This window comes from Theropithecus gelada, chromosome 6 (genome assembly GCF_003255815.1).
Source record: "Theropithecus gelada isolate Dixy chromosome 6, Tgel_1.0, whole genome shotgun sequence".
NCBI classification, from domain to species: domain Eukaryota; kingdom Metazoa; phylum Chordata; class Mammalia; order Primates; family Cercopithecidae; genus Theropithecus; species Theropithecus gelada.
In genome coordinates, this window is record NC_037673.1 from 42134450 (window position 1) to 42161314 (window position 26865).

Here is a 26865-nt window from a genome sequence, read left to right on the forward strand (position 1 = left end):
AGAGAAAGGGGCTGGCATACTGGGAAAGAAAGGGGATCATTTCAGATATTTGAGGAGGACAGAGAAAGTTTGAATATGAAAGGGAGTAAATGAGTAAAATTTAGTAGGATTTCTAGTCATTGCTTGAAGGCTCAGCTGAGGCTGATGATCATGAATTCATGGTGATACCATTGTTAGAATTATTATAAAATATATAATAATATATTATATATTCACCTCCTTTTGGAGGTGCTCAGCAGTTTACCAGACAGAAAAGCAGGGTCATCTAGGCTTAAAATTTTGTCAGAGAGGTATGATGAAAAGATTGCAAAGGAGATTAGGATATTGGCATGGGCAAGGGAGCTTCTAGAGTGATAAACCAGGAATCTAAGCCTGCTAGTGAGGGACATGTAGACAGGAGAAGGAGAGTATAAAGATCTTTGTGAAGGCTGGAGGAAATTTGTAATCAGAGTGGTTGATTAAACAAGACAAAAGTATAGCAGTCAGTGATCAGCACAGGATGCTTCACCCCAGATCAATGAAATCTGTATCTCTGCATACAGGGCCCATTTCAGCTTCTCAGGAGATTCCAGTGCTTTCCTTAAGGGAGAATATTGATATAACTGTTATTAAGACTTGTGAAAAAGATATTAGCAATGTGAAATCAAGACAAAAACACAAACACAGAAAGAAGTTAGACAAAAAAAACCAACAACACAGAAATTACACATTTTCTTTTTCACAAATCAAAGTCGAATTCATGGGCCTTCCTCCCTGGCTCATTCTCCCTGACATTAGAAGTACAAAGGGAGTAAGTAAAGTCTTTATGGGGAAGATGGTATAATTAAGCAACAATTACCTAGGGACCAGATGCTTTTGAATTTGACTGATGAAAACAGAAGCGTGGTGAATTTGTTCACTACAGTCTTTTTGGAGGGGCAACACTCTTGGCTCACTTGGCATGAGGTAGTTTCAGTCTGGCTACAAAGATTTGAATGTGGGACTTGAGTTTCTAAAAGGGGACTAACTGGCCTTCTGTTAGCCAGGATTCTCGGACTTGGTGGCTATATCATGGCTTATGCTGTCTTGGAATGGTCTTGGGCCCAGTTGAAATTTGTTGAAATTACATATGAAGATTCATTAATGTATTACTTGGAATTCAGTGACAAGGATCATCACTGCCAGGTTTCCTAGTTAGGAAAACTTACCTCCATTCCTTCCAGTTAAATAGAAGACCATTGTATAGTTCATTTCTGGTTAAGTAGAGTATTTATGAAATGTGTAGGGCTTATAGGCATAACTATTGCTAAAGAAAGCCCAGTAAAGCTTGACATTCCCTCTGTTGCCCTTGTCTGTCTTTCCATAAATTTAATGTCAAGAGCATTTTTTGAGAAGATGATCACAGGATGATTCAGGTAGACATGGAGCAGGTTGTGAAAACACTTGAATGTTTCACCAATGCATTAGGGTTTCCAGAGAAACAGAACCAGTAGGGGTGTGTGTGTGTGTGTGTGTGTGTGTGTGTGTGTGTGTAGATTTATTTTAAGACATTGGCTCACACAATTGTGGAGACTGACCAGTTCAAAATGTGCAAGGTGGGCTAGTAGGTTGGAGACCCAGAGAAGAGCTCATGTTGCAGGTCAAGTCCAAGTCTGCTGCAGAACTTCCCTTTGCTTGGGAGGTCAGTCTTTGGCTCTATTAAGGCATTCAACTGATTGGAGGGCAGTTTACTTTACTCAGAGTACATCATTTAAAATTTTAATGTCATCTAAGAACACTCTCATAGAAACATTTAGGATAATGTGTGACAACATATCTGGGCACCATGGCCCAACCAAGGTGACACACATATATATAATGGCTATATAATTAACCATTACACCAAGGAAGATACAGCACTATCTTCTCTGGATTAAACAACAAAAATGCTCAGTCTGATTCATGGTTTGTTGACGGTCTGTGTAGAATATAGAAATTATATTACAAGTTTGGTTTTCTTTGGGGATGGTTAGCATTTTATAAAATATGTATATATAAAGAGAGGCGTTCTCTTGTAACACTTAGAGTAGTCCTGTACACATAGAAGGCACACAGAATGTCCAGTGCTGGTGACATGAGACTTCATAATGATGTGTTTGATGCCAAATCTTTGTGTAGTAAGAAGCCATGACCAGTTAATACATTTCCATTTGATGGCAGCTGTAAACATTAATCAGAAGGCTCATAACTGTGTTTTCAACTCACACACCTGGGTTGGGGCAGAAGCAATAGTCTCAGCAGCCTTTATTTATCTGTTTTTAATTCCATCTCACCCTTGTTAAATTAACCTGAAATAACTGTCATTTTGACAGTGCCCTCAAAAATCATCTTATTGCCTGTGGACTGATTTTCAGATTCCTGAGCCTAGTATATTTAGAGTCCTATGATATTCCCTCAACTTATCTTTCCATATGTATTTTCTGTTGAGCTTTAAACTGAACTACCTCTTTGCTCTCAACATATTCTATTTGTTAACTTTTGTTCATATTATTCCCTCTAAAATGACTTTTCTCTAATTTTTTTCATTCTCTTGTTCTTCTTATCTTTCGAGGTAGAGCTCAAATGCCACAACATCAAATGCCACAGTATCTGCTCTGATTCTTCCCCTTTCCAGCTGCAAGTTTCTCTTTCCTCTACCACTTCCTTGGCACATTTATTGAGACTCACGATTTCTCTCATCCAAGTCTCTTGTGCAATGTCTTACTGTATGTGGCCTGAATTCGGGATCTATGTCTACAGCCTCCCCTTTAGCCTCACTCCAGTACCTTGCAGGTGGCCAGTCCTCTGTAAACACTTGTCGAAAAAGTCAAAACACAGTTTTCAAATCAGAAAGAACCTAACATACAAAGCCTCATTGTCATTTTTATATTTCATCAAAGAGGTATACATTGAATTTTTTGCATGTTCTCTATAGTAGTAGCCATGTGCTGGACAGTGGACCCACAGTGGACATTCAGTAATTAGTAACTGATGGATTTATTCTGTATTTAACAAAATTTTCTGGATGCTTTTAGACTGAAGGGGAATTGGTTTGATGACACAAGTTTCAAAAGACAATGTTATTGCTAATGCACATTATGAGGGAACTATGGTACATTTTAAAGTCCAACAGATAGAAAAATGAATCAATCACGAGTCAGATTTATTGATGGACTTGTGCCACCATCAAGTTCTAAAGTATTAGTAGTGATGTTATCAGAAAATATCCCACTCTGAGATAATCTGTAGCCAGCTTTATACTCTAAAAGAATAGTCTGAGTATGTTCTTCTGCTCGGAAAAGGGCTCGGGGGTCTAGTAATTATTGTTTTTACTTTTTTAAAGTTTATAAACTTGGCATGACTGTGCTTTTCTGTGGCTTCCAATCTCTGGTGATAAGTTTTCTCAAAATATTCCTGATTTATCCTGATGTAAATCACAACTCATAAATATCAAGAGAGACTGCCTACAGTACCATCTTCTGATTTAAAAATGCATTTGAATCAATATTTACTTAAATATAATGCACTCTGCTGAATAAGGAAGTTATGACTTGTTAAGCTCAGTATGCTTGGATAAGAAAGCAAAATTTTTTGTTGGGTTTTTAAAATGTATTTTAAGGTCCTTATCTCTTGGTGATAGTTCTATACATATTGAAGCACCAGGGAATCACAGTCCCAGCAGTTGGACAAGAGAGACTCATCATATGGCAGTTGAAGCCAAAGCATTAAGCAGAAACAGCTATTAATATTAACAGGCTCACTGTAGAGAGAAGCCGTAGTTGTCAGGGGAGGCAGAACTGCCCAGGAAACCCATCTTTGTCCTTTTGTCTACACAGTTTGAGGCAAAAGCGGTAGTTATTTGAACTCAGCAAACCTGAGTATTCCATATTGAAGGCCTGCATAAGTCAGGGACCGGGGATGTGATGAAGACCAGACATGGACTTTAGAAGCACACAGTGTAGATATAAAACTGCACTCATAATGTAAGCTAATGGGAGACAGGAAAGATGGAAGCAGCAAAGACTCACTACACCAGGAGGAGTTATGGGAGACTTCCCAGAAGATATGGCATTTGAGCTGATTCTTGAAAGTTCTGTAAGAGGCCATCAGGCAGAGAAAAAATGAAAAAATGCTATTGAAAGGGATAGCCCATAACCATGGAGATATACCAGAGGATGATGTGTTAGGAAAATGGTAAGTACTTTGAAGTGGCTAGACCAGAGAATGAGGTCAGGTGAAGGGAAAAGTAGGCAGGGTTCTTATATTTATATCAGTGATTTTAAACTTTGTCTGGGGACCAGCAGGTAGCTGCTACCAGAATTTCTTATGTCAGTAAGTAACATGATCAGATTTGTTATTTTAGCAAGACAACTTACACTATAAAGTATAGAGAGGTGTTTGGAGTGCACTGATTGAAAGGTAGTGGGGAGGTGTGTTTTTTAATAATAAACCAAATGAGTAATAACATGTCTTACTCTTACATAATTGTTGCATGAAAGGAAGCCTAGTGTTTATCAGCAAATCTTTTGAGATGTCAGTGCAACACAACACTGTATTCCATTTTTGAAAACAGCCATCCCTATAGTGTGTGAAGAGAATACTTAAAGTGTAGACAGACAAGTGAACACAGCACTTCTTTGTCACATGCAGTCAAGAAACCAGACAAGATATTTAAGCTCTGATTATTAGTATTGGCAAGGGTTCAGATCCAGGGAAAATAAATACACTGAGTTAGTGGTGGTGATGAGATTGACACGAATAGAGTCGTATTTTCCTTTTTGTGCTGTTGCAAGGGAAATGAAGCTTTAAACATAATGAAATGGGTTCTTGTGAACAGAAAATCTGCTATTTCTTCACTTTTTATGGCTTTGTCAACAGTGATCTTAGTGATCCTTCGCTTTACCTATTTATTTTAAATTTTATTTTATTTTAATAGTTTTTGGGGAAGAGGTGGTTTTTGGTTACATGCATAAGTTCTTTAGCGGTGATTTCTAAGATTGTGGTGCACCCATCACCCAAGCAGTGTACACCGTACCCAGTGTATAGTCTTTTATCCTTCACCCGCCCCCACCCTTCTCCCTGAGTCACCAAAGCTTATATTATTCTTATGCCTTTGCATCCTCAGAGCTTAGTTCCCACTTACAAGTGAGAACATACAATATTTGGTTTTCCATTTCTGAGTTACTTCCAACTCCATCCAGGTTGCTGCAAATGCCATTATTTCATTCATTTCTATGGCTGAGTAGTATTCCACGGTGTATATATTGCCACATTTTCTTTATCCACTCATTGGTTGATAGGCATTTAAGCTAGTTCCATATTTTTGCAATTGCAAATTGTGCTGCTGTACAAATGCATGTGCAAGTTGTGCAACTGTCTGCCTCCCTCCTTCCCTCCCTCCCTCCCTCTTCCTACCTTTCTCCCTTCCCTTCCCTTCCCTTCCCTTCCCTTCCCTTCCCTTCCCTTCCCTTCCCTTCCCTTCCCTCCCCTCCCCTCCCCTCCCCTCCCCTTCCCTCCCCTCCCCTTCCCTCCCCTCCCCTCCCCTCTTTCTCTTGCCCTGTCACCCAGGCTGGAGTGCGGTGGCGTGATCTCAGCTCACTGCAACGTCCATCTTCTGCCTCCCAGGTTCAAGCAATCCTCCTGTCTCAGCCTCCCCAATAGCTGGGATTACAGGTGCTAGATCATGTAGATACTTTTTCTGTTTTTAGTAGAGATGGGGTTTCACCACGTTGGCCCAGCTGGTCTCAACCTCCTGACCTCCAGTGATCCACCCACCTCAGTTTCCCAAAGTATTGGGATTACAGGCATGAGTCACCATGCCCCACCCAAGTGTCTGTTTCATACAATGACTTACTTTCCTTTGAGTAGATACCCAGTAGTGGGATTGCTGGATCCAATGGTAGTTCTACTTTTAGTTCTTTAAGGAATCTCCATACTGTTTTCCATAGCAGATGTACTAGTTTATATTCCCATCAGTAGTGTAAAAGGTTTCCCTTTTCACCACCTTCATGCCAACATCTATTATTTTTTGATTTTTTAATAATGGCCATTCTTGCAGGTGTAAGGTGATATCACATTGTGGTTTTAATTTGCATTTTCCTAATAATTAGTGATATCGAGCATTTTTTTACATGTTTGTTGACCATTTGTATATCTTCTTTTGAGAATTATCTATTCATGTCCTTTGCCCACTTTTTGATGGGATTATTTGTTTTTTTCTTACTTATTTGTTTGAGTTCCTTGTAGATTCTGGATATCTTGTAGATTCTGGATATCTTGTAGATTCTGGATATTAGTCCTTTGTCAGATGCATAGTTGCAAAGGTTTTCTCCCAATCGGTGGGTTATCTGTTTACTTTTATTATTATTATTATTTTTGCTGTGCAGAAGCTTTTTAGTTAATTAGGTCCAATTTATTTATTTTTATTTTTGTTGCATTTGCCTTTGTGTTCGTGCTCATGAGTTCTTTGCCTAAGCCAATGTTGAGAAGAGTTTTTCTGATGTTATCTTCTAGAATTTTAATGATTTCAGGTTCTAGATTTACATCTTTGGTCCATCCTGAATTGATTTTTATATAAGGTGAGGGATGAGGATCCAGTTTCATTCTTCTACATGGGGCTTGCCAATTATCCCAGCACCATTTGTTGACTAGGTTGTCCTTTCCCCACTTCATGTTTTTGTTTGTTGTGTCAAAGATCAGTTGGCTGTAAGTATTTGCCTTTATTTCTGGGTTCTCTATTCTGTTCCATTGGCCTATGTGACTATTTTTATACCAGTACTATGCTGTTTTTTGGTGAATACAGTCTTATAGTATAGTTTGAAATCAGGTAGTGTGATGCCTCCAGATTTGTTCTTTTTGCTTAGTCTTGTTTTGGCTATGTGGGCTCTTTTTTTGGTTCCGTATAAATTTTATGATTTTTTTTTCTACTTCTGTGAAGAATGATGATGGTATTTTGATGGGAATTGCATTGAATTTGTAGATTGCTTTTGGCAGTATGTTCATTTTCACAATATTGATTCTACTCATCTACAAGTGTGGGATGTGTTTCCATTTGTTTCTGTCATCTATTATTTCTTTCAGAAATATTTTGTAGTTTTTCTTGTAGAGATCTTTCAACTCTTTCATTAAGCATTTTCCTAAGTATTTTATTTTTATTTTTGCAGCTGTTGTAAAAGGAATTGAGTTCTTGATTTGACTCTCAGCTTGGTCATTTTTGGTGTATAGCAATGCTATTGATTTGCGTACATTGATTTTTGATCCTGAAACTTTACCGAACTAATTTATCAGATCTAGGAGCTTTTTGGAGGAGTCTTTAGGATTTTCTAGGAATACAATCATGTCATTGGTGAACAGTGACAGTTTGACTTCCTCTTTTCTGATTTGGATGCCTTTATTTCTTTCTCTTGCCTGATCACTCTGGCTAGGACTTCCAGAACTACGTTGAATGGAAGTGGTGAAAGTGGGCATCCTTGTCTTGTTCCAGTTCTCAGGTGGAATGCTTTCAACTTTTCCCTATTCAGTATAATGTTGGCTGTGGGTTTGTCCTAGATGGTTTTTATTACTTTGAGGTATATGTCCCTTCTATGCCAATTTTGTTGAGGATTTTTATCATAAAAGTATGCTGAATTTTGTCAAATGCTTTTTCTGTGTCTAGTGAGGTGATCATGTGATTTTTGTTTTTAATTCTGTTTATGTGGTATATCACATTTATTGACTCAGGTATGGTAAACCTACATCCCTGGTATGAAACCCACTTGATCATGATGTATTATCTTTTTTGAAATGCTGCTGGATTCAGTTAGCTACAACTTTGTTGAGGATTTTTGCAGGTATGTTCATTAGGGATATTTGTCTGTACTTTTAGTTTTTTGTTATGTCCTTTCCTGGTTTAGATATTAGGGTGATACTGGCTTCATAGAATGATTTAGTGAGCATTTCCTCCTTTTCTATCTTTTTGAATAGTTTCAGTATTCAATTCTTCTTTAAATGTCAGATAGAATTCAGCTGTGAATCCATCTGCTCTTGGACTTTTTTTCTTGGCACTTATTTTTTTATTACTGTTTCAGTCTCACTACTTGTTATTTGTCTGTTCAGAGTTCCTGTTTCTTCCTGATTTAATGTAGGAGGGTTGTAAATTTGCAGGAATTTGTCCATCTCCTCTAGATTTTCTAGTTTGTGTGCATATAGGTGTTCATAATAACCTTGAATGATCTTTTGTATTTCTGTGATATCGGTTGCAATATCTTGTTTCATTTCTTACTGAGCTTATTCAGATCTTTTCTCTTCTTGGTTAATTTCACTAATGGTTTTTCAGTCAATTTTGTTTATCTTTTCGAAGAACCAGCTTTTTGTTTCACTTATCGTTTGTATTTTTGTTGTTATTGCTGTTGTTGTTGTTTCTGTTTCATTTAGTTCTTCTCTTATTTGGTTATATCTTTGCTTCTGCTGAGTTTGGGTTTTTGGTTTTTTTTTCTTGTTTCCCTCGTACCTTGAGGTGTGACCTTAGATTGTCTATTTGTGCTCTTTCAGACTTTTTGATGTAGGCATTTAAAACTATGAAATTTCCTCTTAGCACAACTTTTGTTGTATCCCTTAGGTTTTGATAAGTTTTGTCACCATTATCATTTTGAAAGAATTTTTAATTTCCATCTTGATTTCATTGTTGACCCAAAGTCATTCAAGAGCAGATTATTTAATTTCCAGGTATTTGTATAGTTTTGAAGGTTTCTTTTGGGATTAATTTTCATTTTTATTCCACAGTTGTCTGACAGGATACTTAATATGATTTTGATTTTCTTAAATTCATTGAGACTCATTTTGTGGCCATGGTCTGTCTTGGAGAGTGTTCCATGTGCTGATGAAAAGAATGTATATTCTACATTTTTAGGTAGACTGTTCTCTAAGTACCTGTAAAGTCAATTTGTTCCAGGGCATAGTTTAAGTCCATTGCTTCTTTGTTGACTTTCTGTCTTGATGACATGTCTAGTACTGTCAATGGAGTACCAAAATCCCACACTATTATGTTACTGTCTATCTTGTTTCTTAGGTCTAGTAGTAATTGTTTTATTAATTTGGGAGCTCCAGTGTTAGATGCATATATATTTATGATTGTGATATTTTCCTGTTGGACTAATCCTTTTATCATTATATAATGTCCCTCTTTGTCTTTTTTTTTTTCACTGTTGTTGCTTTAAAGTCTGTTTTGTCTGATATAAGAATAGCTACTCCTAGACTGGGCGCAGTGGCTCACACCTGTAATCCTAGCACTTTGGGAGGCCGAGACGGGCAGATCACAAGGTCAGGAGTTCTACTAAAAATACAAAGAAATTAGCCAGGTGTGGTAGTGTGCACCTGTAGTCCCAGGTACTCAAGAGGCTGACGCAGGAGAATCGCTTGAATCCAGGAGGTGGAGGTTGTAGTAAGCAAGATTGTGCCACTGACTCCAACCTGAGCAACAGAGTGAGACTCCTTAAAAAAAAAAAAAAAAAAAAAAAAAAAAAGGCTACTCCTGCTGACTTTTAGTTTCCATTTGTGTGGAATATCTTTTTCCACCTCTTTACCTTAAGTTTATGTGAGTTTTTATGTGCTATGTGGGTCTCTTGACAACAGCAGATACTTGGTTGTTGCATTTCTCTCCATTCTGTCATTCTGTATCTTTTAAGTGGAGCATTTAGGCCATTTGCTTTCAACGTTAGTATTGACATATAAGGTACTGTTCTATTCATTATGTTAGCTGTTGCCTAAATACTTTTTTAAATTATGTTATTGCTTTATAGGCCCTGTGAGATTTATGCTTTAAGAAGCTTCTGTTTGAGTGTATTTCAAGGTTTCGTTTCAAGATTTAGAACTCCTTTAAGCAGTTCTTGTAGTGCTGATTTGGTAGTGGCAAATTCCCTTAACATTTGTTAGGCTGAAAAATACTTTATCTCTCTTTCATTTCTGAAGCTTCGTTTTGCTGGATGCAAAATTTTTGACTGACAATTATTTTGTTTAAATATTTCTCAAGGTTTCTCTTGAGATAACCTGATGACTGAGTGTCTAGGTGATTATCTTTGCAGTGAATTTCCCAAAAGTTCTTTGAGCTTCCTGTATGTGGATATCTAGATCTCCAGCAAGGCCAGGGAAGTTTTCCTTAATATTCCCTTAAATAAGTTTTTCTAACTTTTAGATTTTGCTTCTTCCTTAGGAACACCATTTATTCTTAGGTTTGATCATTTAATATAATCCCAAATTTTGTGGAAGCTTTGTTCATTTTTTAAAATTCTTTTTTCTTTGTCTGATTGGGTTAATTCAAAAGTCTTATCTTTGAGCTCTGAAGTTCTTTCTTCTTCGTGTTCTAGTTTGTTGCTGAAACTTTCCACCGATTTTTGTACTTCCCTAAGTGTGTCTTTCATTTCCAGAAGTTGTGAATGTTTTTCTTTATGATATCTATTTCTTTGGAAAAAAAATGCATTCATATTCTGTATTGGTTTTTAAATTTATTTAATTTTTTTTTGCCTTTTACTGGTAACTCCTTGAGTAGCTTAATAACTGAATTGCTGAATTCTTTGTCTGGAAATTCAGAGATTTCTTCTTGGTTTGGATCCATTGTTGTGGAACTACAGTAGTCTTTGGGGGTTTTATAGAACCCTGTTTTGTGATATTACCAGAATTACTTTTCTGGCTCCTTCTCATTTGGGTAGACTATTACTTAACATTGTTCTTGTGGACTGTGTTTTTTTTTTTAATTTCTTATTTTTTCTTTCTTAAGGATCAGACTCTAATGTTTATTTTAGCCTAATTTGAGTCTTGGTGCTTGTAGGGGTGAAGACTCTGTATGAGATCCTTAGTTATAGAGTCTTTATGCACTGGTTTTCCCCAGTGCTGGTTTTAGTAGTTCCATTCTTGATATGTGGGTGAATTCACTGTCTCCTGTGAAGTTGGAATGGCAGGGATCCCTTGACGCTTATGTCGTCCTCTCATGGTATACAGTTTATTTACTGTTCTTTTATTTACTGAGTTGATGATTCAGGCTTCAGGACAACTGGGGAGGTATCCCCGGGCAGGCACCAGTTGTGGCTAAGGCAAGTGGGTAGATGTAATACCCAGTGATGAGCCGAGGACACAGCCTTAATGAGGGTGGCTGGAGGAGCTCTCAGTTAGGTGTGCTGAAATTTTATCAAGGTGAAGAGTGGGAGCTACCTCACCTCCCCTGCCAGGTCAGAAAGAAAGCTATTCACCTCACAGCCTCACTCCTGTCCAAGCATTTCAGCTATTCAGATCAGTCAGGCACCTCTTTTCATCTATAGGAATGTTGTTGCTCCAAGTAGGGAGGAACTGTGACTCTGCCTCTCATGCAGGCCTGAATCTGGGGTGTGCTCTTCTTGTGGGTTATACTCACCTTGGAGAGTTCCAGAAAGGCTGTCTACAGGTGTGTCCTTGCTGCGTTCCTGTGGAGGAAGCCCCAGCTATGTCTGCGGTGGAGTGCCAGGGGGAACAAAGACTCCTTTTCCAAGGCCCTTCATGGTCACAGAGGCTGCCTGCCTGTTGAGGTATAGGTGCAGACTTTCCCTACTGCACCCAGCACTGCAATTGGGTCTCTGCTGTGAGAAACTACCCACCAGCAGAAAGATCTGAAACTCCTACTATTCAGATTATTTTGTCCCACATAGTGATTCCTTGATGTGGTGCTCTCCCCTTTCCACTAGAGATGGGCTTCCTGAGAGCCAGATTGCAGTGACTGTTATTGTTCTTCTGGGTTTAGCCATCCAGTGGAGTTACCAGGCTCTGGGCTGGTGCTGGTGAATGTCTGCAAAGAGACCCGTGATCTGATCAGTCTTCAGGTCTTCTAGCCATGGATACCAGCACCTGCTGTGGTGAAGGTGGCAGGGGAGGGATGTAGAATCTGTGAGAATCCCTGATTGTAGATAGGTATAGTGTGCTGACTTTCTCAAATGCTAGTTATGCTAGTAGTGAAGTTGTCATGTGGACAGACTCAGGACCTCTGGTTAGCCAGGATGTTGCAGGCAGTGGTATTAGCTGTTGTCTTCTCCTTCCTGGGAACAATATTATTGTCATGAGTATGGCCTGAATTGGTTGGCCTCCAGCCAGGAGGTGGTGTCTTTTGTGTTTGGCTGCCAAGGCAGATAGAAAAATGCCATCAAGTGGGGGCAGGATGAGCTGAGACTCTTCTTGGGCTAGGCTTGTCTTGGGCCAGGTGCAGTGGTTCACGCCTGTAATCCCAGTATTTTGGGAGGCAGATTTGGGCGGATCATGAGGTCATGAGATGGAGAACATCCTGGCCAACATGGTGACACCCCATCTCTACTAAAAATACAAAAATTAGCTGGGCATGGTGGTGCACACCTCTAGTCCTAGCTACTCGGGAGGCTGAGGCAGGAGAATCGCTTGAACCTGGGAGGCGGAGGTTGCAGTGAGCCGAGATCTTGCCACTGCACTGCAGCCTGGTGACAGAGCAAGACTCCGTCTCAGAATAAATAAATAAATGAATTAAAATTAAAATTAGAAATTTCCCTGGGTGAGGAGGAAGGCAGAGGTATTTTTAAAGCTCTCAGGTGATACAATTCTGTTTTAAGGTAGGACTAAAAATCATGGGACTACGTCAGAAGTTCTAATTAGAAATCTACAGGTTAGTTTTCTCTGGGCATGTGTATAGTGCTTGAATGTCTTTTAAATTTGTTACCAACATAGAAAAAAAAAAAGATTTCCAGTTTCCCTTGAAAAATGGAAATATTAGGCAACAGTTGGGCTTATGTTTCTGAGTGGTAAAAATTAAACAAAGTAAATGAGTCTCCATTTCATTTGTTCCTGTTGCCTTCCTGGCTCTTGAAGGCATTGTCATTTGTGAAAACTAAACTAGGTGGTCTTTAAAGTCTCCAATTATTTGAATTGCTTATTTCCACAGCCAGAAAAGAGATGGTAAACAAACTATACCTTTATCTATAAGCTAGTTGGTTTGTGAAATCAAAAGGGACTTAATCTTTGAATATGGAAAAATCCCAGGTTCCAGTGGAAGAGGAACTCCATCTCATTAATAGCAGGACTCCACAGACTGCTATAGAATAGACACCCACCTGGGGCTAAGAGGGAGGGAGGCGGAAGAGGACTTAATTCATTTTCTGGGGATTTTTAATGAAGCTTTCCCCTCTTTCATTATTTCTTATCTGGGAGCTTGATCATTAGTTGGGATGTGACTGGCTTTCCCTAGGGAGCAAAAAGGAGATTAGCAGAGGTTTTGCTCGCTTCTTCCTGTGATTTACTGTGGGAAGCCTCCCAGGTTCTTCCCTTCACTTCTCTATGACCTTCATCTTTATGGTTTCTTGCTGTGTCTCTCTGAGAGCAAGTACCTGGGTGAAAAAGGCTGAGTGTGTGGTTTATTGGCAACTGCCTGGCATTGGATTTAAGTGGGTATATTTGAATTACTAGAATTTTACATTTTATAGGTTCAAAATATGCACTTGAATTTTGTAGGACCTCTTACCCAAATTGAATAATCCTTTGTGCCTTGTTAAATTTTAAAAAGTCATACTATCAACATTATGACATATGGTATATATGATGGCAATAATAAAAATAACACTTATTGTCCACTTTAATGTGCTAACAGTGTTCCAAGTGATTTGCATAAATGTCAAATTTGTTCCACACAATTATCCTATGAACTAAATGTTATTGTTTCCTGGTTTATAGGTGAGGAACACAGAGGCTCAAAGCAGCTATTTGGTTTCTCTTATTTCAAAATTAGGGGAAGTGAGATACATTAACCTGTATAACCAGACCTTGTTAAATGTTTTTGGTAAATTCCAATGTGTATTGATTTTCACAAAGACAAAGCACACCACTGTTACATTAAATATTAATTTTTTCATAGTCCCTCAAGGTGCTTACTGGCTATATTGTTACTGTCTTTTGATGTTGTTTATACATGGTGGATTACAGAATTCCATGAACATGAAAAATCTTGACTTTATCCTAGCTTATTACCTATTCTTACCCCCTGCAAAGTAAAAAGTTCACAATAGCATTAGTAAGCCAAGCAAACTACTTATTAGCCACATGAACTTACTAGCCTCTCTGCCTCAGTTTCCTTGTTGGGAAAATGGACAATACCTAACTCAACTCATAAAGATATTTCTAGAATCAGGTGTAATATCAAATAAAAATATATTTCTTTTTTCCTAGAAGATACCCATGTATATCTTAGGTACTGATGCATTCATAGTGATGCAGGACATAAAATGTTTATTCTTTTGCTTAGCAACAACTATCCGTGGAGATTTTTCCACTTTAGAGATTTAATTCCATTAAAGGTTTTTAGATTGATTGGACAATGAGAATGTTTTTGTCTCTCTGAAACTGAGGCTGAAAGTTGATTTCATTCTCACACTTGTTCCCAGCAAAGGCTCCTTCCATGCTATCACCATCTAACTGCTGCCAGGCTCTTTTCAGTGTAGATGGACAACATGATGGATTAATTTCTCTTGCTGAAGTCATTTCTACTCTTCATTGCCGAAAGCTTGCTTATTTGTGTGCTCAGCTTCTTGAATAAGTTGGCACATTCAGTGGATCTCCCCTTGTATAGTTCATACTCACTTGTCAGTAAAAGATTTGTTGTGTGCAGGAAGGGAGTTGGGGGGACAATAGCTCCTGCCTGCTAAGCAATCTAAATTATGAGTTGAGCCTTTCATTCATTGCTTTATATGTGGCTGTATGCTTGCTATTAACTAATTGTTGCTGTTTATGGGAAAAATAGTTGCCTTTTGAAAAGAAAAAACTGAAAAGAGGCATCCATATTCTTCTCAGGTCTTAGTCCATGGGTGAGTGGGTATGTGCATAAACATATCTATATACATGTGCATGGAAATATACATTTATATACATGTGGTATATGTGCATACTTAGTGTAACTAACGCTATATATAATTCATGTGGCAAATTCAATAAGGACAACAGTAACAAAAAGGCCAGGGAATGTAATCTTCTCCCCTGAATACTTCAGGTGCCCAAGAAACTTATTTGTCTTTCATATTGTGGAGTAAATAAAGTTTTATTTTAAAGCAACTTTCTCAGATCTTTTAAAAAAATGTTTTTAGGTACAGGGTCTTGCTCTGTTGCCCAGGCTAGAGTGCAGTGGCATGATCATGACTCATTGCAGCCTGGAACTCCTGAGCTCAAGTGATCCTCCTGTCTCAGCCTCCCAAGTAGCTGGGACTACAGGTGCAAGCCACTGTATCTGTCTAATTTTTTTTCATATTTTTTGGACATGGGGTCTGGCTATGTTGCCCAGGCTGGCCTTAAACTCTTGGGGTCAAACAATCCTTCTGCTTCTGCCTCCCAAGTACCTGGGATTACAGGCATGAGCCACTCAGATCCCTTTGTGTGGCACGTATAAAACCAATATTTTAAAACTCAGAGCAATCTTTTTTAATCCTTGGAGTAACCTTATGAAGATAGTAAATAACAAATGCTCTGAGATCTATAATCTCTACTACTTTAAAGATGTATTTAAAATTTTATGAATTTTTATTTTCATAATTAGTATTTTATATAGTTATAGTAAATGGTATTTTATAAATGTATAAATACATTAATGTTTTTAAAATTTATTTTGGAGTTTTATGTTGGCTTCAAGATAATGTTAAGTCTTTTAAGGGTTACTTATTAATACAATTTTCAGCTTTTATTTGTTCAAACTCAAGCAATGAAAATTTCTGCTTAAAGGAGAAGGTTTTACTTCCAGCCTCTTCAGGATTAACTTGAAAGAAAATGTCGTTAAACTCAAAAAACTATACATATTACACCACCAAATACCTGCTTTCTGGCACTAATAAATTAGTTTTTTGAATGCGTCCACCTTAGTAATGAATTATCTGCTTGCATATACTTCTGTTTTAAAGGATAGATGCCATTTGTTACCTGTGTTTCAGTCACAGATTTTTACTAAACTTTGCTCCCTGGTATAAAACACAGAATGGGAATTTGCAGTATAATTGTGAAAAAACTCCATTTGTTTCCTATATTAAGCGCCTATAAGCAAGGTAGAGATGGTTAACTGAGGAAGTTGAATGATAACATCCAAGTTAAGAGCCAGTTCAAGAATACAATCCCATTCTCAATAGCCACAGACAGAATAAAATACCTAGGAATACAGCTAATCAAGGAGGGGAAAGACCTCTACAACAATAATTATAAAACGTTGCTCAGAGAAATGAGAGATGGCACAAAAAAATAGAAAAACATTCCATGCTAATGGATAGGAAGAATCAATATTGTGAAAATAGCCATACTGCCCAAAGCAATTTACAGAATCAGTATATGTCAAACTACCAATGACATTCTCCACAGAGGCAGACAAAAACTGTTTAAAAATTTATACTGAACCAAAGGAAAGCTCAAATAGCCAAGGCAACCCAAAGCAAAAACAATAAAGCTGGTGGCATCATTTTATCTGACTTCAAATCATACTACAAGGCTACAGTAACCAAAACAGCATGTCGCTGGCACAAAAACAGACACATAGACAAATGGAACAGATTAGAGAGCCCAGAAATAATGCCACATACCTACAACAATCTGATCTTTGATAAAGCTGACAAAAACAAGAAATGGGGAAGGACTCTCTATTCAGTAAATGGGGCTGGGAAGCTAGCTAGCCATATGCAGAAGATTGAAGCTGGACCCCTCCTTACACCATATAAAAAATCAACTTGAGATACATTATAAACTTAAATGTAAAACCTAAAACTATAAAAAAAAAAAACCCTGGAAGATAACCTAGGAAATGACATTCTCGACATAGGACCTGGCAAAGATTTCATGACAAAGATGTCATGACAAAGATGTCAAAAGCAATTGCAACAAAAACAAAAATTGACAAATGGAAAGTAATTAAACTAAAGAGCTTCTGCACAGCAAAAGATCTATCAACAGAGTAAACAGCCTACAGGATGTGAGAAAATATTTGCAAACTACACATCTGACAAAAGTCTGGTATTCAGAATCCATAACAAACTTGAACAAATCAACAAGCAAAAAACAACCCAATTAAAAAGTGAGCAAAGAACTTAATAGACATTTTTCAAAGGAAGACATACATGTGGCCAACAAGCAGATGAAAAAATGCTCAGTATCACTAATCATTATGGAAATGCAAATCAAAACCACAATGAGATACCATCTCACAAGTCAGAATGGCTATTATCAAAAAAAATGAAAAGCAGATGCTTGTGAGGTTGTAGAGAAAAGGGAATGCTTATAAACTGCTGGTGAGAATGTAAATTGTTCAGCAATTGTGATAAACAGTTTGGTAGCTTCTCAAAGAACTCAAAGTAGAATTACCATTAGACCCAACAATCCCATTATTGGACATAAACCCAAAGGAATATAAATCATTTTACCATAAAGACACATGCATATATATTTTCATTGTGGTACTATGACAGAGACACAATAACAAAGACACAGAATCAAACTAAATGTCCATCAATAGTAGACTGGATAAAGAAAACGTGATACATATATACCATGGAATACCATGCAACCATAAAAAGAAATGAGATCATGTCATTTGCAGCAACATGGATGAAGCTGGAGGCCATTATCGTAAGTGGACTAACACAGGAACAGAAAACCAAATACAACATGTTCTCATTTATAAGTGGAAGCTAAACATTGAGTACATATGGAAACAAGAGAACAGCAGACACTGGGGCCTACTCAAGGGTAGAGGGAGGGAAGAGGATGAGGATTTAAAAACTACCTATTAGATACTATGCTTATTACCTGAGTGGCAAAATAATCTGTACACCATACCCCTCTGACATGCCATTTGCCTATATAACAAACCTGCATAGTACTCCTGAACTTAAAAGAAAAAACAAAAGATTAATGAGTGTGATACTAGAACAATATTATGATGCAGGACTATTTTTTGTGTGTTTGCTAGCTGGGCTTGAGATTTGATAAGTAAGTCCGATTGTCCTAATCCACTAGTGATGATGTTCTAGGCTTTGAAATTCAAACTACTACTACTCCACTTTGAGAGAGACTGCATGAGAATTGGACCCAGCCTGGGGCTTTAGACACCATGGTTCAAATCTTGGCTCTTATCATTTTTTAGTCACGTGTTGTGCACTGAATGTTTGTGTTTCCCAGCTCCCCAAATTCATAGGTTGAAGCCCTAACCTCCAATGTGGCTGAATTTGAGATTAGGGCCTGTGAGGAGCTGGTAAAAGTTAAATGAAGTCTTAAGGATAGGTTGCCAATCCTATAGAGTTGGTGCTCTTACAAGAACAGGAAGAGACACCAGAGTCCTCTGTCTTTGCTATATGAGGACATGGTGAGAAGTGGCCATCTGCAAGCTCAGAAGAGAGCCCTCACCAGGAACTTAAGGGTCTGGCACCTTGATCTTGGACTTCCCAACCTCCAGAACGGTGAGAAATAATTTTTCGTTGTTTAAATCACCCAAACTGTAGTATTTTGTTATGGCAGCCCAAGCCAACTAATATACCATGTAAGCAGGTTACTTAAATTTACTAAATATGTAAGTTACTTAAAAGTTCCAATCCTGGTTCTAACTTTACTAGCTATCACTTTTACTAGCTAACACATTACATGTTCTTCAACTTGCCACATGCTTTTTTTGTGAGTTTTAAATGAAATTGCTTAAGTACTTTGCTTATCATGCTGCTGACCTATAGTAGGCACTTAAAGTTAGTTTCCAGGAAGTTTGGAATGGATCTTACTTATTTATGCAAATAGTTGACTCTGATGGTGCTTGTTCCTCTCTGGAAAGGGTTCAACTCCCATTAGAATAGTCCTATGACTGCAGTAATTTTGTATGTTAAACTTATATTTTTATCTGCAGAATGTTAAATCTGCAAACACCATCCATCAACCCAAAAGCAAAAAAGAGTGTTTCCTAATAGTTAATAGTTGGTAGGTTAATAGGAAATCTAGAAAAAAAAAGTTGAATAATGAAGGCTATATTAATACCCAGTCTCATTTGAGTGCCTGTCAGTAAGGAAATAGTTATCTTTCATTGTTAATCAATGAAGACCAATTGGCATAATTAGGGCTCTGGTGTGTTTTCTTCAAATGGTCTTCTAGGACCTAATTTAATATCATTTGAGAGGCTTAAAGAGGATCCCATGTTTCCAAATGTATCTTAGAGTCCTCAGCTGCCCAACATCCCACCATTAATCATGCTTTGCAGATGAAAAATTGAAGACTTCTTGTCTCTGAATATCTGGGATATGCTTTTATTCCTAGGATGAACTTCTCCTTGTTTGCCCATAAGGAAGAAAAAGGGACAGAGGTGATTTATAAGAGCAGTTCTAGTGAGTGAAATGTGGGTCCTAGCAAAGGAGGACACAGCTACCCCTTGTAATAGTGGAGGGAAGGAAGGAGGCAGGCTGGCAGTACTTTGCCCTCCGCAACCCCAAACCCTATCTGTTTACCACAGTGGACCTTTTTTCTGAACTCTGACCTCATTATTTCATTCATTATCCACATAATATTCATCAATGTTCTCCAAGGCTTTTAGAATAAATCTTTAACGTTTCCCCAAAAGTCACAAGGTCTGACACCTGCCTTCCATTTTCCAGCTTCATATCATAATCCTCCTTTTTGGCAGTGGCCACACTGATCATCTTCCAGGTCCACAAACTCAGCATTTGCTCACTGTGAACCCCTTACATCATGACTGTCAGCCCAATTGTCATTTCCTTGGGGAGGCCTTCCCTGAACCCTGGGACTGGATCATATTCCCCTATCATGTGCTTTCATAGCACCATGAATGTCTCCTTGGTGGCAGTCCCCAGCAGGAGAATTCTGTGTTTATCTGTATGACTGTTTCATAAATGTTTGTCTTCCTCCCAATAGTCTGTCAGCACTTTGGGAGCCAGTTGTGTTTTGCTCTTGATTCTACCTCCAGCGCAGGATGTCTCTTAGTATTTATGGAAGGGGACATGAAAAAAGAAAAAGTCCACTACATGAAGATTTAATCCAGTGAGACTGAGGCCTGAACATCTAGCTTTAGGGAAGCCAGCTGCTAGCAGGACAGACTGGTAGGGACTAGGTGAGGAGAATGGAAAAACACAGGGAAAGAGCATCATTTTCTTTATTATTTTGCCTCTGACAGACCCCTCCAAGTAACAGATTCCAAAGAGATTGTGAACGTTCTCCCTCTGGTATGGAGTCTCCTGTCCTGTCAGAAACATGGTACCCAGAGGCCAAAGCTGCTACATAAGCAAGTTGTCATGAAACTATTCCAGGACAGGTTTCAGAAGTAGGGTCTTAAAAATGAGTATTAAATCTAATGTTCACCCAGATACATATCCAACCCACATATAGACACCGAATTTAGCAATGAAAATGGATGCTACTCTGTTAAGGATTTATTTGAAATGTTGGTTTTCTCTCGTCCATCTGATACAGGTCATAGCTCTGTTTCTGTCATTAGATTGATTTTCATGTTTCTCAACACAGACTCTCAGAGATAAGTTTAATTTTTCAGCATGGCCATAGGAATGATGAAGTCATTCCTCATTAAGATGAAGTTAAGCAAAATTTAATAGTACTTGTTTAGGATTCCTTATTTACTTTTCTACACAAAAAGAGTTGCAAGGGGAAAACAAAAACTTTAGGTTTGAGTAACTTCCTTAATTCAAATATAGATTTAAACCACTTTGTCATAATATGCAAATGAACTATTGCTTTTTTCCCCACAGGTCTGTTTTCAAATAGATAATGAGATTATATAAATAATTACCTTATATAAATTTAAGGTTACTCATTATTGAAAGCAGTTTTCTTTTTTTGTTTCTGGTTTATTATGGTTTAAGAGTGAGTCTTTGTTTTAGATACTTGAAAACAAAGTGTGTGTGTGCTTGTGCATGTGTATGTGTGTGGATATGTACATCTAGGGAGGTCGTCAAATTCAAAAATTATAATACAAGGTTGTAATGTCAGCACTTCCTATTGCATAATTTTATAATGGGGATATATAGCTATGCATTAAAATGCATTACTGAAATGGAAAATCAGGATGTGTTAAAAATGAATTAGTAATTATATTAAGATCTGAATGGGAACTAGCATACAATCTAACTTAAGTTTTTGAAAAATAAAAAAATCCAGAAAATAATTAATGATAAGTTAGTTTCAGTATTACACTGATAAATATTTCAAGAATAAGCTATAAAAAATAAGGAGGTAGATTTATTATTTTAAGGTCCATACTAAAAGATTGTAATATTTATTTAACTTTTCTTTATTTAATTTAGAATAAGATTACTGTCATCTCTCTAAGCATTTATGTAATAATGTATTATTTACTTTTCCATTAAATATTACTGAGATAAATAAGGAGTCGTGGTGAATGAAATATAATTTAATAAGCAGGGTTTTCTTAGGTGAAAACTAGTCATGTCCTGCTATAAATGTATATTGAGAGAGAAGCTGAATAGACCAGCTCCATGATTTAGTCAATGACATGACTTCAGGGAAAATGTTTTTATGCCTTATTGGCCATATCTTTTAATACTTGCATTGAAAATAAAATTACATCCCAAGATTATGAGGGTTGTGAAATTTTATAATTAGATATTTAAGTCCTAAATTGATTAGCAGCAGTATAAACATAGAAATGGATTTTGGGTTAAATCTGAGAACTATTTTCTTATGCTAAAATTTGCATGCAGATGACAATAGGAAAATCAAATGTTTTCCTGGAAAATTTTCAAATGGGACAAATAGTCGTCTTTCTGGAAATATGAAATAAAGGGAGTGGTAGTGGTTGGACTATAAACCTCTTTGAAGGCCTTTTAATCTTTAGCTGTAATTCATGTTTTATCATCATTGAATTTTAAAAACAGAAAATACCTTAGAAATAATTTAGTGTTACCCTGTTGATATTACCAAAAAAAAAAAAAAAAAAAAAGGTGCTCAGAGTCACATAACTTGATTCAGTCAGAGCTGGTGCTAGATGCTTAGTCTTCTGACTTCTAATTCAGTTTGCTTTCATTATCTACTACCTGCTGCTGACTCAGAGCTCCTCAGCTATCTGCAAATGGATGTGTTTTTTGAGCATTTACGATGTACATGTACTACTCTCAATGCGAAGGATGTAATGGTGAATGGGAGCTTACTTTCTGACTCAAATATTAGTTTTCTCTCTTTGTGTTCCAAATGAAAGTGTCCTTTTGCTTTATCTGAAGCAGGAAGTTGTAAGTTTGCTTATTTTACTTTTGAAATTTTAGAGAATTGGCAGTGGGGTCATGCCATCAGAAACACATACATGCAATGCATGGATGGACTGTGTGAATGAGCTCTCTGGAAGGTGGTAGATTATGGGAAAGAAGGAAGCTCAGAAAGAGAGTGAACCAAGTCAAGAGGAAAGAGAGAAGAAACAGGCAAGTGTGGAGCAGAGGAAAAGTAGGAGGGTCATGAATCCATTCTGCAGGTGTGTGCTGAGAGACTGGAAGAAGGAAAAGAACCAAGGAAGTCTCTGCCATGTTATCTTAGTTTTGTTAAGGGTATAAAGAGATTGAAGAGGGTTTAACTAGGCCATCCTTAACCCTAGGTAATCCCTAGAGTCCTTAGCAGAACTAATAATCTAAATTATGAATGTCTGTGTGTGCACACACACAGAATGCACTTGCTAATGTCTATCATTATGAGTATCTTCTGTCTTCTCCACTACAAGGAAAGGAAGGGAATGTGACCCTCTTTCCTGATTAGAAGTAACTAGGGCATAGTAACACAAATGGATGAATTAAACTGTTTGAAATGGTGCACTGGAATATATTTATTTTGGTGTAAATCATGAAGAAATGAAAAAGGAAGAGATTCTCTTTTGAGAAAAAGTTTGTTTCCTATTGTCAATTGAGCAACTCTGTGAACATTCTAAAGATAAAGAATGATTATTCTGTAAAGTGCTGGGATTTCTGGTGCTGTGTGACAAAGTTCGGTTCCTTTTGTCTAAGTTAGTTATAATAATCTTTAATGAAAAGCAGAGGGGTCCCCTGGTTTGGAACAAGTACCTGAGTCAAGAGTTGACAAGTGGAATAGCTGGGCCCAGAGGATTCTGTCGAGTTGACAAAGCCAGAACAGTACATTTGGACAGAAAGTTTGATTTTCTTATACTGAATGTGATGATCTTGAAGAACAGATTTTTTTTTTTTTGCATGAAAATAAATCTTTATTTTCAGTTATTACCCACCAGTAAGAGAAAGTTAGGTTAAGGGTATAAAGGGATTGAAGTGGTTTCTACTTTTGCCCGGTCCTTAGTTTGAATAGCCTTCCACTCATCCAAAGTCATCTCTTTTGGACCCTCCTCTTTCACCTCTTCAACTTCATTCTCTTTATTTTCAGTGTCTGCCACTGGATGATGTTCTTCACATTCAAGTGCTTCCTCAGTCACAGTTGATTGATCCAAGTCACTGCAATTACAAGATATTTGTTTCTGAATGTATTTGGGGGACTCTGTTAATTCATCTTTGACAATTCCCCAATTGTGAGATCCGCTACCTCCATGTTACAGGTCCTTGTGCTTCAGGCCACTGTAATGTGAAAAACAAGATCTATCACTTCCACTATACCTATCAAATTCATGTTTGCCATGAGAATCAAATCCATCTCCTTGACCCATTGCACGTCCACTGCCCTCTTGACCTCTTCCAAGACCACCACGACCTCGAATAGGTCAGTCAATAATTGGTCTTTCAACTGAAAATTCACCTCCTTCAACCTTTTCTTCAAGTGGCTTTTCAAATCTTTGTTCACAAGGTGGTCTCCTTTCTGGTCTTCTATCAATTATTTTCCCTTCACCCTGAAGTTGTTGATCAGGTCTTCTTCCAACTTGTCTTATTCCTTCTTCTTTTTTTTCTTTTTTTTTTTCTTTTTCCTCTAGGCAAGCTTTATTCTTTGATTCCTCTATCCAGGAAGGGGCCTGTTGGTTGCATTTTACCCAAATGGAATGCGATGGGAATTGGGAGCTTGAGTTGTTTGGAGAAGGAGTTGTCAATCCTAGCAAATGTCTATAGCTGGTGTGTGGTGTCCATCAATTCTTGAGGGCTTGGCCATGCAGACTAGGGAATGGTCAGAACAGAGTCATTCAGAGGTCTCCAGAGCTTTACAATATCAAGGTTCAGGGGGTATAGACGGTAAGGAAAAAGGCCATTTCCTATTTCTGTCCATTTTTGGTACAGTAGACAGTTAAGGTTTTTTCTTTTGACTAGCTTTTAAAAAATTACTTAGGAAATGGAAAGCTTATAAACATTCATAAGTGAATTGTTGAATTGTAACCCCAAGTGGTTTCTTTACCTAGTCACCACTTAACCAGAAATATTAGAATACACGGTTCAACCTGAATTCAACCAGGGGGATAACCTGCCTGTTGCTCAAGCAGTCATCAGAGTTTTTAAAAACAAAATTAAGCAAAAAAGACCTTTCCCCAAATACAATCATTACTACTTAGCTTTGTATGATCCATTCCTAAGAAAGCCACATTCCATTTCAGAAAACATGACTGCTTAAGGTTCAGTTAAAGTCCTTGCCTTCAGGTGCTTACTTTTAGTTTTCTTTAAATTAACTTCTGAAATGTTTATCTTATGTTTTGTGCTGCATTCCTGAAAACTGTAACTTTTAAGGACGTAGGCCTCATCTTTATAAAGGAGGAAGAAAACAACAAGGAGGTGTCTCATTTGGGAGGCAGAAGGTTATGACCAATGCTGGAAGTCTTCCTCTTCCTTACTTGTTATTCAACAAGATGGGTTCTATGGTGTCGCATGAGGTATGAGTTGGAAATGAAAGCTACACCACACTTCTTACATTCATAGGGCTTCTCCCCAGTGTGGGTGTTCTGGTACACGGTGAGGCTCAACTTCTGTCTGAAGGCCTTCCCACACTCATTACACGTGTAAGGTTTTTCTCCATTATGGATTCTCTGTTGAATAAGTAGGTATGAGCTACATGTGAAGGCCTTCCCACATTCATTACACACAAAAGGAAGATCTGCACTGTGAATTCTCTGGTGGACAAAAAGGCAAGAGAGCTGACTGAAGGTTTTCCCACATTCGCTGCAGTCATAAGATTTCTGTGCAGTGTGAATTCTCTGGTGCATAATAAGGTGTGAAAAACAACTAAAGGTTTTCCCATACTCTTTTCACTCATATGGCTTCTCACCAGTATGGCTTCACTGATGTACAATAAGATTTGCACTCTTGGTAAAGGCTTTGCCACAATCGTTACAGGCCGAGGGCTTCTCCCCAGTGTGGATCCTCTGGTGGACAATATGGTTTGAGCTCCCAGTAAATATTTTCCAACACTCATTACATTTACAGCATTTTTCTGTAATGTGGACTTTCTGGTGCCAAGCAAGTTGTGAGCTATAACTAAAGGTTTATAGTTAAACCTTTCACTGCACTTAAGGGTTTTTTCTAAGGAGTGGATTTTTTGATGTATGGTCAGATTTGAACTCTGAGTGAAGGCTTTCCCACATTTTGAGCAAATATAAGGTTTCTGTCCAGTGTGGATTCTCTGATGCACATCGAGGTTTGCACTGTGAATGAAGGCCTTCCCACACTCATGACATTCAAAAGGTTTCTCCCCAGTGTGGATTCTCTGATGCACAATGAGGTTTGTACTCTGACTAAATCCTTTCCCACATGCACTACAATGTAAAAGACTTTCACCCAGGCTGGGTTTTTGGATTTTTAACAGTGTCAGAATTAAGGGTGTATTTTCCCCCAGATTTCTTACATTTCTGATCTTCCTCTTTGAAACTTTCAGGTAAGTGACAGTCATTCACTATCACTTATCTGAAATCTTTCATTTCACTCCTTATTCTCTGCCTCTTTAACATGTTTTCTTTTTCACAAGCTTGTCTTAACTCAGGTCCTTAAGAATCAGCTTTCTGGATTTTCCGAATATGATGAGGGGATTTTCAGCTTCCTCACATATTTCAGTTTTTGGAACCAGTAACTGAAGGTTCTTGGTTTCAGCACCCTTTCTTCCTCTTCTGATTCACCAGTCTGACGACCCTCCCCTGGGATCTAGACTTCCATGTTTTCAGAGTGCACTTGTTGGCTGGGTACCTGACCTGGGAAGTTTTCTTCTTCCTCCTCCTCCTTTTTCACCTTCACTGGGTCCCGTAGGGCTAGGGCCATGGCTTCTCTCAATTCTGCAGTCATCTCTGCTTAGCAGGGGAACGCCTATAGCTGGGAGCTGCCCAGCAGAGGTCAAACCCCATCTAAGCTTTATGTTTCAAAAGCTTCTTCTTGAGTTTCTTCCCAGGGCCAAGATGAGTACTGCCTATGTGGGCAGCTGAGAGGCCCGACCTGAGTTCACTGGCTCTGCAGCGGGAGGCTGAGGGACCGGGACCTCAGCGCCTACTGGCACGAGAACGATGACCCATATTTCTTCTTTCTTAAGCGCCAGGGGCGGCTGCATCTCCTTTTTCTTGTCAACCGCGCCACGCTGGGGTGGCAGCGGATTCTTGTGGTCTTTCTGGGGCTCCTTGCGCAGCTAGTTATTTGCCTGCCACCTTGGAGTTGGTCTGGGCCGCAGCCTGACCTGCCGTTCTTGGCCCCAGGGCCCCTAATGCCGCCCCTGCCAGCTTGTTTTTTCTTGTTCTCCGCTGCCTTCAGCACCTCGAAGGGGTCCGATTCGTTGTCAAATAACTGGTCCAATCAGTTGGTGACCGCGCAACTGAAGCCTTCCTGTAAGTGCCCAGGCATGCTGATTGCTCGGCGGCACATTCCTCCACGGATTGCAGCGGGCTGCGCGGAGCCAAGAGCGCCTGCTTCAGCTCAACCCACAAGATCAAAGAGCAAATTTTCAAAAATTTGCCAGTAAATGTCAGGCAAG

At 38.3% G+C, this 26865-nt stretch overlaps 1 protein-coding gene and 2 pseudogenes across 1 annotated transcript in view; 1 reads left to right on the forward strand and 2 right to left on the reverse strand.

The window, feature by feature from the left end:
* The window catches only part of GHR (growth hormone receptor), a 300485-nt gene that overhangs the window by 19140 nt on the left and 254480 nt on the right, over positions 1-26865 (forward strand). The gene's annotated exons all lie outside the window — the stretch shown is intronic.
* LOC112626989 lies at positions 23237-26735 on the reverse strand (annotated as a pseudogene).
* Positions 24755-26189, reverse strand: LOC112626059 (annotated as a pseudogene).